Source organism: Elaeis guineensis, chromosome 3, assembly GCF_000442705.2.
Source record: "Elaeis guineensis isolate ETL-2024a chromosome 3, EG11, whole genome shotgun sequence".
Lineage (NCBI taxonomy): Eukaryota > Viridiplantae > Streptophyta > Magnoliopsida > Arecales > Arecaceae > Elaeis > Elaeis guineensis.
Genome location: NC_025995.2, coordinates 38,131,472 through 38,144,904, shown reverse-complemented (window position 1 = coordinate 38,144,904; position 13,433 = coordinate 38,131,472).

Sequence of the window (13,433 nt, the reverse complement as noted above, 5' to 3'; positions counted from 1 at the left end):
GTTTGCGAGGCAGAGTATGTCACTGCATCAGATGCTGCCAAAGAAGCGGTGTGGCTGAGAAAATTCATCACCAAGCTCGGAGTAGCATCCTCCCTTGTTGGTCCAGTTCTGCTCTATTGTGACAGCTCTGGAGCCATTGCTCAGGTGAAGGAATCGAAGGCACACCAGTGGACGAAACATATTTTGCACCGCTACCATCTTATCCGAAAAATCATGGATAGAGATGACATCGATCTTCAGAAGATCGATGGGAAGGAGAACCTAGCCGACCCATTCACTAAAGCCATTGCGGTGAAGGAGTTCGACAACTTCAAGTCAAAGATGGGTATTAGATACTGCACCGATTGGCTTTAGGTCAAGTGGGAGATTGTTGGGAATAGTGTCCCAAAGCCAATCGTCAGCCTGTTGATAGTTGTGCTCTTTCTTGTATTAGTATATGAATTATAAATTAAATAAAAATTATTTTAGTATTTTTTCATCATAAATTGTTTCATCTTCTAATGAACTCCTGTGTTGTGTGAAGTCCTTAGGACTATTTAGACTCGACAAAGGAGGATTTATCATTTAGTCCTTAAACCTGTTCGTGATCAAATGATACGTTGTTACCAAGGACAACAATGTTTATCAAGCATAGGTCATTGTCTGCCATATGGGTTGGTTGTTCTCTTAACCAAGGAGTGTGGAGACACTGGTATGGCATACAGGTGAGATGTAAGGGTACATCTGCATTGAACGTGACCGACTCTGAAGCTTTTTTTGCTGTCAGGATTTGCTCCGATGGGATATGGGTAAACTTCCCTCCGATCTGAGACCGCCACAGTGACTTGCAAGCAACTCACTGCACTTAGCACTGGACTACCTGAATTTCTAATTCAGTGACGGAAGGCTGCTGGGTGTAGTCAAGTACTTGACTTGTCGGTGTGTGTGTCAAGATGGGATTGACCACTCCAGTTCAGGAGCTGTGTACAGTCATATTTCAATTTAGCAAAACCTTGGCCAGGGTAGTCCTAGTGAGGAGTCACAGGACTGTTTGAGTTGAGCATGATTCGGATGATCAGATCAGGGTTGACAGTTTAACCTTGAGTCGTCCTATACACAGGGGTCAAAAGGATGAATTATACAGTAACCATATTTGCGTAGGTTCTGAACATTGCGATTGTGACTATTCGACCTATTCGGATGTCGGGTACCATTGCTAGATGCTCACTTCGATTAGTACAGAAATTGGTTCCTGTGCTACCGACTTAGGTTCGAATTTGCGAGGTCACACACATTAGAGGTTCCTATCTGATCTGATGGCTGGTGAAGAGTCCCACTGGACTGGGACACTTCGACCAAGAGTCCTAATGCTCGGGGACTCTGAGTCCTACATATCTGAGACTCTGTGATCGAGAATCAGGATTCTTTGATCATGAGTTTCACATATTTTGGGTACCGGGGTCAAGAGTCCCACTGGTTTGGGACTCTTCGATCAGGGTTTCATATCAATGAACTTTGATGTCCGATTGTCCATCGAATTTAGACTCAATATTTATGAGAGGTTTAATTAGTGAGTTGATCATTAATTAACTCAATTTGATTGAGTAATTATTTTTGGATCAAGTCCAATTGAATTGGATTCAGTTGGGTTTGACCCGATTAGGTTAAGAGTTGACCTAATCACCAAGGTGGTTTGGTTCCTGATCTGATCAAGGGTTGGACTTAGTCAATTTTTGATTTGATTAAGATTTTATTAAGTCTAATTAAGCCTAATTATGTTGGGTTTAACTTAGTCTAATTGTGCCTAACTTATTTTGATAAAGTTGGTTCAATTAGATTGGTTTAAAATTTCAAACCACTTTTGACTTATCTCCCTGCGCCACCTCACCCACCTGCGCCCATTTGAATTCATGAGAAATGAGTTCTTGTGAATTTTATCCCATGCAGAAGCCTTCCCACGCCCCTCCCTTGTGTGCCATTTGGGTGGATAAAGATTGGTTGGTTGGCCATTCAAATTCAAATGATGTTTGAATTTGAATGGGCAACTAACCCATGTGCCACCTTATCTATTTGTGCGCCCCTTGCTCTACACGAGAAAATATTTCTCGTGTAGACTCTCTATGCACAAAGAGCCCATGCCCTTCTCTTCTCACACCTTGAGTGGATAAGGATAGATCGGTTGGCATTTGAATTCAAATTTGATTTGAATTCAAGTGAGCAACCACCTGGCTTTATCCTTTCACGTGGTGAAAATGCTGAAAAGATGCGGTCTTGCACCATTTTAAAAGGAATGAGAAAGTGGGGCGTGTGAAAAATCTGATCTGTGAGAGAAAAGGGAGCATGAGAAAGGCCTTCTGCATGAGAAAAAAAAAGAAAAGAAAAGAAAAGAAGAAAGATTTTGGGTGCAGGGTTTTCTGTGTGTACCCTAGGGTAACTGCCTAGGGTTCGGAAACTGAGAAGGTGAGCTACGAGTGTCGTAAGCCCACCAGACTTCAGGGAGAACTTTATCAACCTCTCAAGTATCTTTGCTGATGATCCGGAGTATTCAAAGATTCGACAAACATCGATCGAAGGAGTTAGATCAGCATCAGCCGTCGAAAGGGTTCTGCAATGAACTAGCATTCGTGAGGAGCCGATCAGATTGAGAGCTTCGTGTGGATGATCCATGGAGGTTAGACATACTGTGTGGCTATATTGCAATGATCAGACCTTTCTGATGGTGATCAGACTGCAGTGATCGATTACCTGCACGAAGATAATGTGTTCTGAACACGTAACAGTAAAACATTTACTGTAGAAGTTTAAATTTCAAATTTAAATGCATGCTATATATATATCATATTTAGATCCTTGTGTAGGGTTAATATATATTAATTAATTAGATTAATTAATAATTTTTACTATAAAATTATAATTTTGTAAAAATTTTAAAATTATCATTTTACCCCTGCATTGAAATTCACTTCACTCCACACTGTAGACTCAAGACACATCTACCCTAAAGATGCGATTGTACACCAACCTTCCGGATCGATCACCATCCTCATGATGATTCTATGGTCAGGAGCTGCTTATGAGTTAGTTATGTAAATTCATACCTTAAATTTCCAACTCTTGAAAATATGAATTAACATTTCTACTAACTCAAAGGATGTATCACAGACATAATGTACACAATGTGATAGTAGAATAATCTTTTTATTCATTTATAGTCAAAATTATAAATTTATCCTTACATTTGTACAGAAATATGTCAGCCAATCTGGCATCTAGGGCACACATCTAACAAACTCCCACTTGACCTAATGTCAATTGGCTACATATCTAAGTCCTATCTTCTTAAGTGGGCTTCGATCTTCTACTGGCCTAATGGCTTTGTCAGCGAGTCTGCCACATTGTCTGTGGAGTCGACTCTCTTAACCTCGACATAACCTTTTTCGAGATAATCATGGATCAGATGGATTCGCTGCTCGATATGCTTGGACTTCTGGTGAGACCTTGGCTCCTTAGCTAGAGCTATGGCGCCATTATTGTCGCAGTAAAGAGGGATGGCATCCGATGACATCACTCCAAGCTCTGCGGTAAATTTTTTGTACCAGAATGCCTCCTTCACAGCTTTCGATGCAGCAATATACTCTGCCTCCATGGTGAAATCAGCAATCACCGTCTGCTTGGAACTCTTCCAGCTAACTGCACCACCATTACAAATGAACAGACTTCTAGATGTCGACTTTCGATCATCTATATCAGACATAAAGTCTAAATCTGTAAATTCCTGAACCTGGAGTTCTCCATTCTCAAAGATTAGAAACATATCCTTAGTCCTTCTCAAGTACTTAAGGATACATTTCACAGAGGTCCAGTGCTCTTCACCTGGATTCGACTGATATCTGCTTGTGATACTCACAGCATGGGCTATATCAGGTCGTGTACATAGCATGGCATACATGAGGCTTCCTATTGCCGAAGCATAAGGGATCTTGCTCATGCATTCAATCTCCTCAGGTGTGCTAGGGTACATCTTCTTGGAGAGATGAATGCCATGTCTAAAAGGTACTAAATCTCTTTTGGAGTTTTTCATGCTAAACCTTTTTAGCACCTCCTCTATGTACATCTTCTGTGAAAGTCCCAGCATCCTTTTTGGTCTATCTCTATAGACCTTAATACCCAGTATAAAGGATGTCTCTCCTAGATCTTTCATAGAGAACTCCTTAGACAACTATATTTTGACTGAGATCAACATGGAAATATCATTCCCAATCAGGATGATGTCATCTACGTACAGTATGAGGAAGACAATTGCGCTCCCACTGACCTTCTTGAATACACATGGTTCCTCCTCATTCTTGATGAAACCAAATATTTTGATCACATCATTGAAATGAGTATTCTAGCTCTGAGATGCTTGCTTAAGTCCATAAATGGATCTTTGCAGCTTGCAGATCTTGTGATCATCATCACTGGATGTGAAATCAAGCGGCTGTTCCATATAGATATCTTTCTTAAGATATCCATTTAAGAATATCATTTTCACGTCCATCTGCCATATTTCATAATCGAAATAGGCTGTAATAGCAAGCAATATGCTGATGGATTTTAGCATGGCTACGGCAAAAAGGTATCCTGATAGTCAATGCCTTCGCACTGACTATAACCTTTCGCTACGAGCCTAGCCTTGAATGTCTCCATATTTCCATCTGCACCTATCTTTCTCTTGAAGATCTATTTATACCTAATAGGTACAATACCTTCAGGTGGATCTACCAAGGTCCGAACTTGGTTTGAGTGCATCGAGTCAATTTCTGATCTCATTGCCTCTAACCATTTCTCGAAGTCGATATCTGATATCGCCTCGTCATAGATCTTGGGGTCATCACCATGAGTCCCATTTCCCATGAGGAATATTTCCTCTACTTCTTCTTGTATAGTACCTAAGTACCTTTCAGGAGGATGGAAAACCCTAGTCGATCTACGAGGTGGAAGAGGTTGTGTTAGGACTGGTTCTAATTGATTAGGTTCCTCAGGTTCCTTAGCTTGTTGCTCTTGGGAGACATTCTCCTTGAGCTTAATTATTCTTCTGATGCCACTATCTTGAATAAACTATTTTTCAAGAAAAATAGCATGTCGATTCATAATCACATTGTGATCTTTCGGAACATAGAAATAGTATCCTAATGACTCTTTAGGATATCCTATGAACCGATCTCTAAAAGACCTGAACTCTAACTTGTCCGCCTGCTGTCTCTTGATATGAGCCGGACAATCCTAAATTTTGAGATGACTCAGACTTGGCTTCTTACCATGCCATATCTCATACGGTGTGGTAGGAATGGTTTTAGAGGAAATTCTATTCAATACATATATTGCTGTCATGAGACAATGTCTCCAAAAAAACTCAGAGAGGTCTGTGAAGCTCATCATGGAACAGACCATATCTAATAGGGTCCGGTTCCTCCATTCTGAAACCCCATTGAGTTGTGGCATTCCAGGTGGAGTCCATTGAGAGACTATACCATTGTCCTTAAGATAGTCTAGAACTCCTGCCTAAGGTATTCACCTCCTCGATCTGATCAAAGAACCTTAATGGGCTTTCTGTTTGTTTTTCTACTTCATGTCTGAATTTTTTGAACTTTTCAAAGGTTTCAGATTTGTGTTTTATTTAAAATACATACCCGTACCTAGACATATCATTGGTGAAGGTGTGAAGTAGACATAGTTGCCTCTAGCCAGCACATCAAATGGGCCGCACACATTCATATGTACTAGGGCAAGTAGGTCTGTGGCTCTTTTTCCATGTCCCACAAAAGAGAGCTTGATCATTTTGCCTTGAAGGCATGATTCATAAACTGGATATGACTCGAAAGTCAACAGACTCAACAGCCCGAATTTCTCCAATTTGTTAACCCTGTCTTCCGCTATATAACCTAGCCTTAGGTGCCACAGATACCTATCATTTAGACTATCTCTAGACCTTTTAATTCCTATGGCATTCACATTTTGCTCGATATTAAATACAGATACATCAATATGTAGCTGATAGAGATCATTAATAAAAAAACCATTTGCAACTTTATTATTTTCATAAAATATATTACAATGGTCCTTATGAAAGCTAATCACATAGTCTTCTTGTGCTAAACATGAAACAGAAATCAAATTCTTGCTTGCTGCAGGCACATAATAACAATCTCTAAAAACTAAATCTAATCCTAACAGTAATCATAGAGGGTAGGTTCCCACGGCCACACAGTAACTCTTACTCCATTTTCGATGCGTAGGATTATATCCCCATCCCTTAGCCTCCTGCTCTCCTCGAGATCCTGCATAGAAGTGCACAAATGAGCACTAGAACCAGAGTCAAGTACCCAACTGGATGCAGAGGAAATCGTAAGATTAGATTCTATGACGAGCATACCTCTAGAAGGACCATCCTTCTTGTTCTTCAGGGTGGCTAGATACTGAGGACAGTTTCGCTTTCAATGGCCGTCTGAATTGTAGTGGAAATATTTTTTCTTTTCAGTAGCCTTCTTCTTTGGTTTCATCTTCTTCTTCTTCCCATCCACCTTTTGCTTCTTCGCAGACTTCTTCTTTTTTCCAAAAGACTTTCTCTTGGAAGAAGTCCGCTCCACAGTAAGGACTAAGCCTTTTGAACCCTTCAAAGAAAGCTCAGCCATAACCAATATGTTCATTAACTCAGCCAAGGTACACTGTATCTTATGCATATGGAAGTTCATGATGAACTGACCATATGCATCAGACAAAGATTGAAGGATCACATCAATCTGAAAATCCTTATCTAAGATGATACTGAGCTTCTCAAGCTCCTCAAGATCCTTGATCATTGTCAAACAATGATCTTAGACTGACTGTCCATCACGCATTTTAGCCTTAAAAAGCCTTTGGCAGACTTGATACTTGGCTGCACAACTTTGTTCACCAAATAACTCTTGTAGGTGAGCCAACATTTGGTGGATAGTTATAATATTCTCATGCTGGCACTGTAAGTCATCAGACATGACACCCAACATGTAGTACCTAGTTTTGTTATCATCATCCATCCACTTTTTCAGAGATGCTCTCTGTTCAGCAGTCGGACGTGCTGGCATGGCAGGTGGGTCCTGATCCAAGACATGAGTCAGTTTTTCAAAACCCAAAATAATTCTGTAGTTCCTTAACCAGTCCTTGAAATTAGATCCAATCAATCTGTGGGTGCTAGTATTTTGGTCAGGGGGTTGGATGCAGACATGTTTCCTGTAGAGAGTCAAGAGTTTCTAGTTAGATTTTGTAATCAGACTTAATCAATTTATTTAGGAGTTTTATTTTTAAACAAATTAGGCTCCCACTATTTTTTCAGATCCCTACACTCCCTAGGTAGAGATGTGAAAATCTTTGTGATTAGTGATTTCTAGTGGGTGGTGCGGTCTCACCGACTGACTCACCACCTCACCTAACAGTTATTGGTGATGGGTCAATCGATCAGTGGACAACTCTTGTCTAATGATTCTCTAATCATGGTGCACCCAAAACTTGATCTCTAATTCAGGAAGCTCACCGTGCCCGAAATATTGCTCCAATTCTTAGTTAAGTTAGACCCACCATTTGCACAAATTAGATTCCTGATTGGGTCCCTCACCGTATCTGGAATATTGAGCACAACCTATCCTCTAATCCGTAGCATCCAATGCCTAATGGACATGGTTGCATCTTCTCGGTGCAACTGAGCCACTGTAACCAGCCGAGAACAATCAACTCCGAGAAGGGCCCACACATCCACAATGGTGAAAGATCTTAGACTTAATATTTTCTTAGAGAATTTGATTTAGGTCTCATTAAACTTGACTTGACATATTCATAACAATTATGACTAACCTAGTGACATGGGTTAGCTCGAATTGTTAGCCATCTCAAATCAGAACTGGGTTGACACATATGGCCAGGTAAGTAAGACCAGTGGGAGGGATATGCCATTAACTTGACAAGAATGCATTCGAGTCGAGTAGCTCCCAATTAAGAACCAGTCGGTCGCATCTGCCCAACTTACCTTAGACACCAAATTGTCGAACCAGAACCAATTGGGTTAACCCACAATCCAGGCTCTAATCACTGAGCCAAATTAAGTCTTAACTTGATCGAGTCACATCTAAATGTGATTCGACCTTGACCTAGACTTAATCCTATTAGGCTTGTCAATTATTAGCTTTCATGATTCCACCTAACCAACTTTTGATTCGGTTTGATCAACCGCGAGACCTAATTGAGCTACCCAAGTCCGAACCCAATTTTATGAAAATAACTTAGATCTGAAATTCTCAATTTTAGACCTAATTTAATTTCATAAGCTTAATTCATTAATTAAGTCTTGAGTTCATAAACAAAATATGTAAATAAATCCTAAGGTTTCAGGATTTAGGGTTTTGCAGAAAAGTAAATTTTGATTTCTGATTAAGGATGAACGCGCAGCACCCCTACACGCCATAAGAATACTCCATTGAATGGGAGGAGAGGATCTTAAACCCTACTTTATTCTTATGACCGGACGATCATGAGGAACACCTTAATCAAAAATATTAATTTAACTACAAAACTAGTTAGATCTAAGTTACATATCACATATATAATTTCAGATCTAACTCATACATGCTTTGCATACATCTTATGTATTAAAATCTAATCTAATTAGCATTCTTTCAGATCTAATACATCACATGCAACATCTGAAAAATAAGATTTAAATTGAACTATTCAATATAAAATCTATTCTAGACAGTTATTAGAATAATTCTACAACTAGTCTAGGCATTCAACAAATCAATCTTATGTATTAATTAAATTTTTATTTTTTATTTTTTGATCCAAATATAATATTTATAATATCAAAAAATTAGAGAATAAATTAAATATAATTTATATTTTAATCATATTAAAATATAAAATTATAAGACTATTCATAGATTAAACTACTCTTAGTCTAGTCATGCATCTCATACATGTTAGATCTACTTAGATTTAATTTTAAATTTTTTTGATTTTAGATACTATCACATCTAATGTGATATCTAAAATTTATTAATATCAAATAAATAAAAATAAAAATTAGATCTAAATTAGATCTAAAATAGAGCCATCAATCAAGCTCTGATACCAGTTGAAGAAAAATTAGCTTTTTCCTTGTAGGATCTTCTAGATCTAATGAGATCTGGGATGGAATATTTTTTTTAAAAAAAATTATCCTATGATATTTCAGATCTAAAATCTATTAGATTTAATTTCTATTATCTGATATTAAATATAAAATTAAATATAAAATCATGAGGAATAGAGAAATACCTCTAGGGGTAACTAGATTACCCTGTAGATGATCGCAGCAATGCCCGAGGTTCTAAAATAACCACGTAGTCGCCTGGCCTCTACCAATATCAACTCAAGTAGGATCTAGATCATCTTCTCCTCATGAATCTTTGCTCCAAAAATTAGATCTGGATCTGATCTGAAAGATCTTCAAAAGATCTTCTGAAGCTGGAGCAGCAGCTTCTCGACAAATCTCTGCAGCCTTCTAATCAAAGAGCCACCACGCCTTGGACAAGCACCAGATGGATGCCCAACCTCTTGGACGTGAATAGGGAAGGGAGAGAAGTAGAGGGGGAATAGAGAAGTGGAGGGATTTTAGGCTTTTGCTAGGTATTGAGCAGAGTCTCTAAACCCTAGGCGCAGACAGGGTTTAAATAGACCCTGCTGCGTCATGCAGTGCCACATCATTCGACCAATCAAAAAATTCTAATTAATTTTAAAAAAATTTTGATTGGTGAAGTGATATCATCTGATCATATCAGATAAGAATCTCCACAATCTCTCCTACTATTGGCACCAACACTAGATAAGCACAGTGAGATTGGCGCCCCACAGTCCAAGTTGATCAAGGGATCAGAGTCCTCATCTCATGGGACTCTATCCTTATCCACTTGGAGCGCACGCCAATCTGAATATGGCACCCACTTTGAGGCCCAATTTAGTAGGTCGACACTCCATAAAAAATCTCCAATGACCTCTTGCCAAGTGGCCTTCAGTCCAAGGTTCATAGGTCAATGTTTGACCAATATCCTAAAATGAAAAATGACAGGTGATAGGAATTAGCAGGTGTTGTCTTAAATTCATCTCATGAATTAAGACAAGTCCTTTCTGAGCTAGACTGACTCCAGTCAGACTATGAGAAACCTTATCAAGGTTCTCTAGGTGAGTCAAATCACATTTGGCTCAGTCGAGATAGAAAAGATTACACGAGGAGAAAGTTAGGCTCAATCGTGTGCTAGCACGATTTTCTTGAACCTAATTGGATCTAATCCAAATCAATCGAACTGGACTAGCTCAATTGATGACATCCAGATCCTAACTCTTGTTTGTATGATCCAGTTAGGTTCATTTTCGTATGGTAATGAGACATGTTGTGATCTCATCATCGACATCATCAAAACTCCTTTTGATGGACCAGAACTCTTCTGATTCAGACAATTAGAATGATCGATCATCAAGATCATTCTAATTGCTCCCAAAATCCACCAGTGATACCTAACAGTATATGGTGGTAACCCATCAGAAATGAAGATGAACCTCTCGATGCACTACCTATGTGATTGAGTTCTTCTATCATGAGTCCCGACTGAATTAGGGTTAAGGTGAACTCGTCAAACCCAACATCAGTTATATGAATCAATCGATCGATCCAAGTCCGATGTGAAACCTTAATGAAAAACTCTTTTCCATTATTTCACTCTGCCATGGCCATGGGCATAAGGACTCAATCTTTCGATCATCATAGGACTACTCCTCTTATCTATCGAGGTTGATAGATCCTATCTTGGTACAATCTGATTCCTATAATGAATATGCTATAGTCAACATACACCTCAGGGTTCTTTCTGAATGGCTAGGAGATCGAGTTATGGTGTAGTCAAACTATAATACACTCAAGATGAACTGTCGATGTACCTCAGGTCAAAGAACTGAACATATAGCTGCAGCATCGAGCTAGTCATCGACGAGAAGGTAGAGTTCTTTATGACTGCTTGAGGTGGTCACACTCAGTATTCTCGTTCTCAATGAATATCTGTACTCTCACTCCAGTATCTCCACACCATAGACTCAAGACACATCTACCCTAAGAAAGTGATTGTACACTAACCTTTTAGATCGATCACCATCCTTGTGATGATCCTATGGTCAGGAGCTGTTTATGAGTTAGTTATGTAAATTCATACCTTAAATTTTCAACTCTTAAAAATATGAATTAACATTCCTACTAAAACTGGCCAGGTCAGCAATAGAACCAATTAAATAACTACAGCACTTGAAACACTCCTTAGACACCAATTATTTAATCGATTCAAGAAAATAGATCAGCTTCTAGTTCACAACACTACAACTTAATATGATTTTTATGAGGGCTTTAATGGTCTCAAACACATCCTAATTCAATCTATCACAAGAATGCACTATAATAGTTATATCTTAATAATCATAACAACTAATTTTGGTATCTTATTATATCTCTAAGATATGGAAGCAGAATCATACAATATGATTATAACTAAACATCTCAAGCATATCATATATACATGAAGTTCTAATAACATGCTTGAATATAAAATACTCTTTTCATGGTTCTTCTTCTTGGAACATCACAGTGACATCCCTACATGCCATAAGAGTATCCTATTGAATAGGAAGAGAGGATCTCTGAACCCTACTTGCTCTTATGATCGGATGGTCTGGTGATGAACTTCAATTAGAGTACTAAGCTACTAATAAAATTTTACACATACATCATGTATTTTAAAACATTTCTCTAAGATATAATAGGGTTTGAATGTTCAATCGGGTTCAACCCTTGATCCGACTTGAATCAAACCAAAAATTCATGCTTGATCACAATCAAGATAATAATTTAATCTTTGACTATATAAATCAAGATAGGCACTGGTACTACTGTTGGGTTCGATGGCACAGCAAAAGGGTTAGGTGTTTAAAATTTTCATTCAAAACACCTAATGTACTGGAAGCCCTAATGCCCAGAAACTCTTGACTATAATAATCAAAGCATAATAAATATAAATTAGAATAAGAAGAATACCTGTAGTGCTAATCTCAATTTTCACAAGGTGTCCACGTATCCGTCCTTCAATAGTGATCCACACGAAAATTGAACCAAAGACAGCGCTCCTTCTTCGCCTTGCTTCAAGTGTTCTAGCCCCTAGAACTCGACTAGCCTCGTACCAGTCAAGTTTCTTCAAGAACCTGATCTCACTCTCTTAAAACCTCCTTTGAACTTCTGATTCTTCTTCTTTAAAATCCTTACAACCCTTGTTAGGACTAGATAAGGCTTTATTTTAAATCCCAAAGCCTTGTCCTAAAACTAAGATAGGTTGTAAGAAAGAAAGGAGATCAATTGGAGAGAAATTGGAAACCCCTCTTAGATTCATCGGATATCCTGCACCCCAACCTATTTATAGCCACCAGAGGGATGCCAAAAGAGAGGGATGTGCCTTATCCAAAAGGCATATCTGATCTGATTATCAGAGATAAGAGTTCCTTCAAGCAGAAGGACTCTTATCCATGTTACGTTGATCAGCACCCTAGTCTGAGCGCGTGCAACCAAATAAGGGATGTTTTCATATCCCTTCTCAAATCAAAAAAATTCTTAAAAATCCAAGTGGATTGAGGATTCAATCTAGATTCCAAAAAATTAAAAATAGTAATAAAATTCTCATAGAAGGATTCTATCATTGCACCTCTTCATGCGAGTGCTGATCACCGTACGTGCAGGCATCAGGACCGACTTATGGTGTCTGTTTGGCATCCAGATATGTTTTAAAAAATTCCAAAAAAATAATAAAAAATATCTTATCAAGTGAAGAATGTCATCACCAAAAATTATTCCAATATAAAAGCATTTGATTAGGATAAATACTCTCCAAATCATGGAGAGATGCGATGCTTCTGCGCATGTGTGAGACATCCTTCTTTTTTCAATTTTTTCTCTACTCCATAAATTCCAGAAAAAAATATATGTCATACTTTGAGATATGAACCAGAGGATGAAGGGTGATGTGAGCTACCACATATAATTTAATCTCATAAAAAATAATTTTTTTCTTTTGCCCATGCCAACACTTGTAGGTAGAACTTGTTTTACACCAAGAGTCCACCACAACTTGGACTCTTCATATTTGGCGTTAACATGAGATGTGGTGCCCCAATTTGGGCTGCTTTCAGGTATTATGACCTGACCCAAATGTCTACCAAATTGAGATAGCTAATTAGCAAGGATGGGACCAAATTGGTCTCCAAAGGAGCAAGGGTTTCCACATGTGCTAGCATGCTTATCGAAACCCTGATTGAATCTAAAATTCCAATCAACCTTTTTCAAAAGAATCCTTGGCCAATTTCTATATGTATGTGAT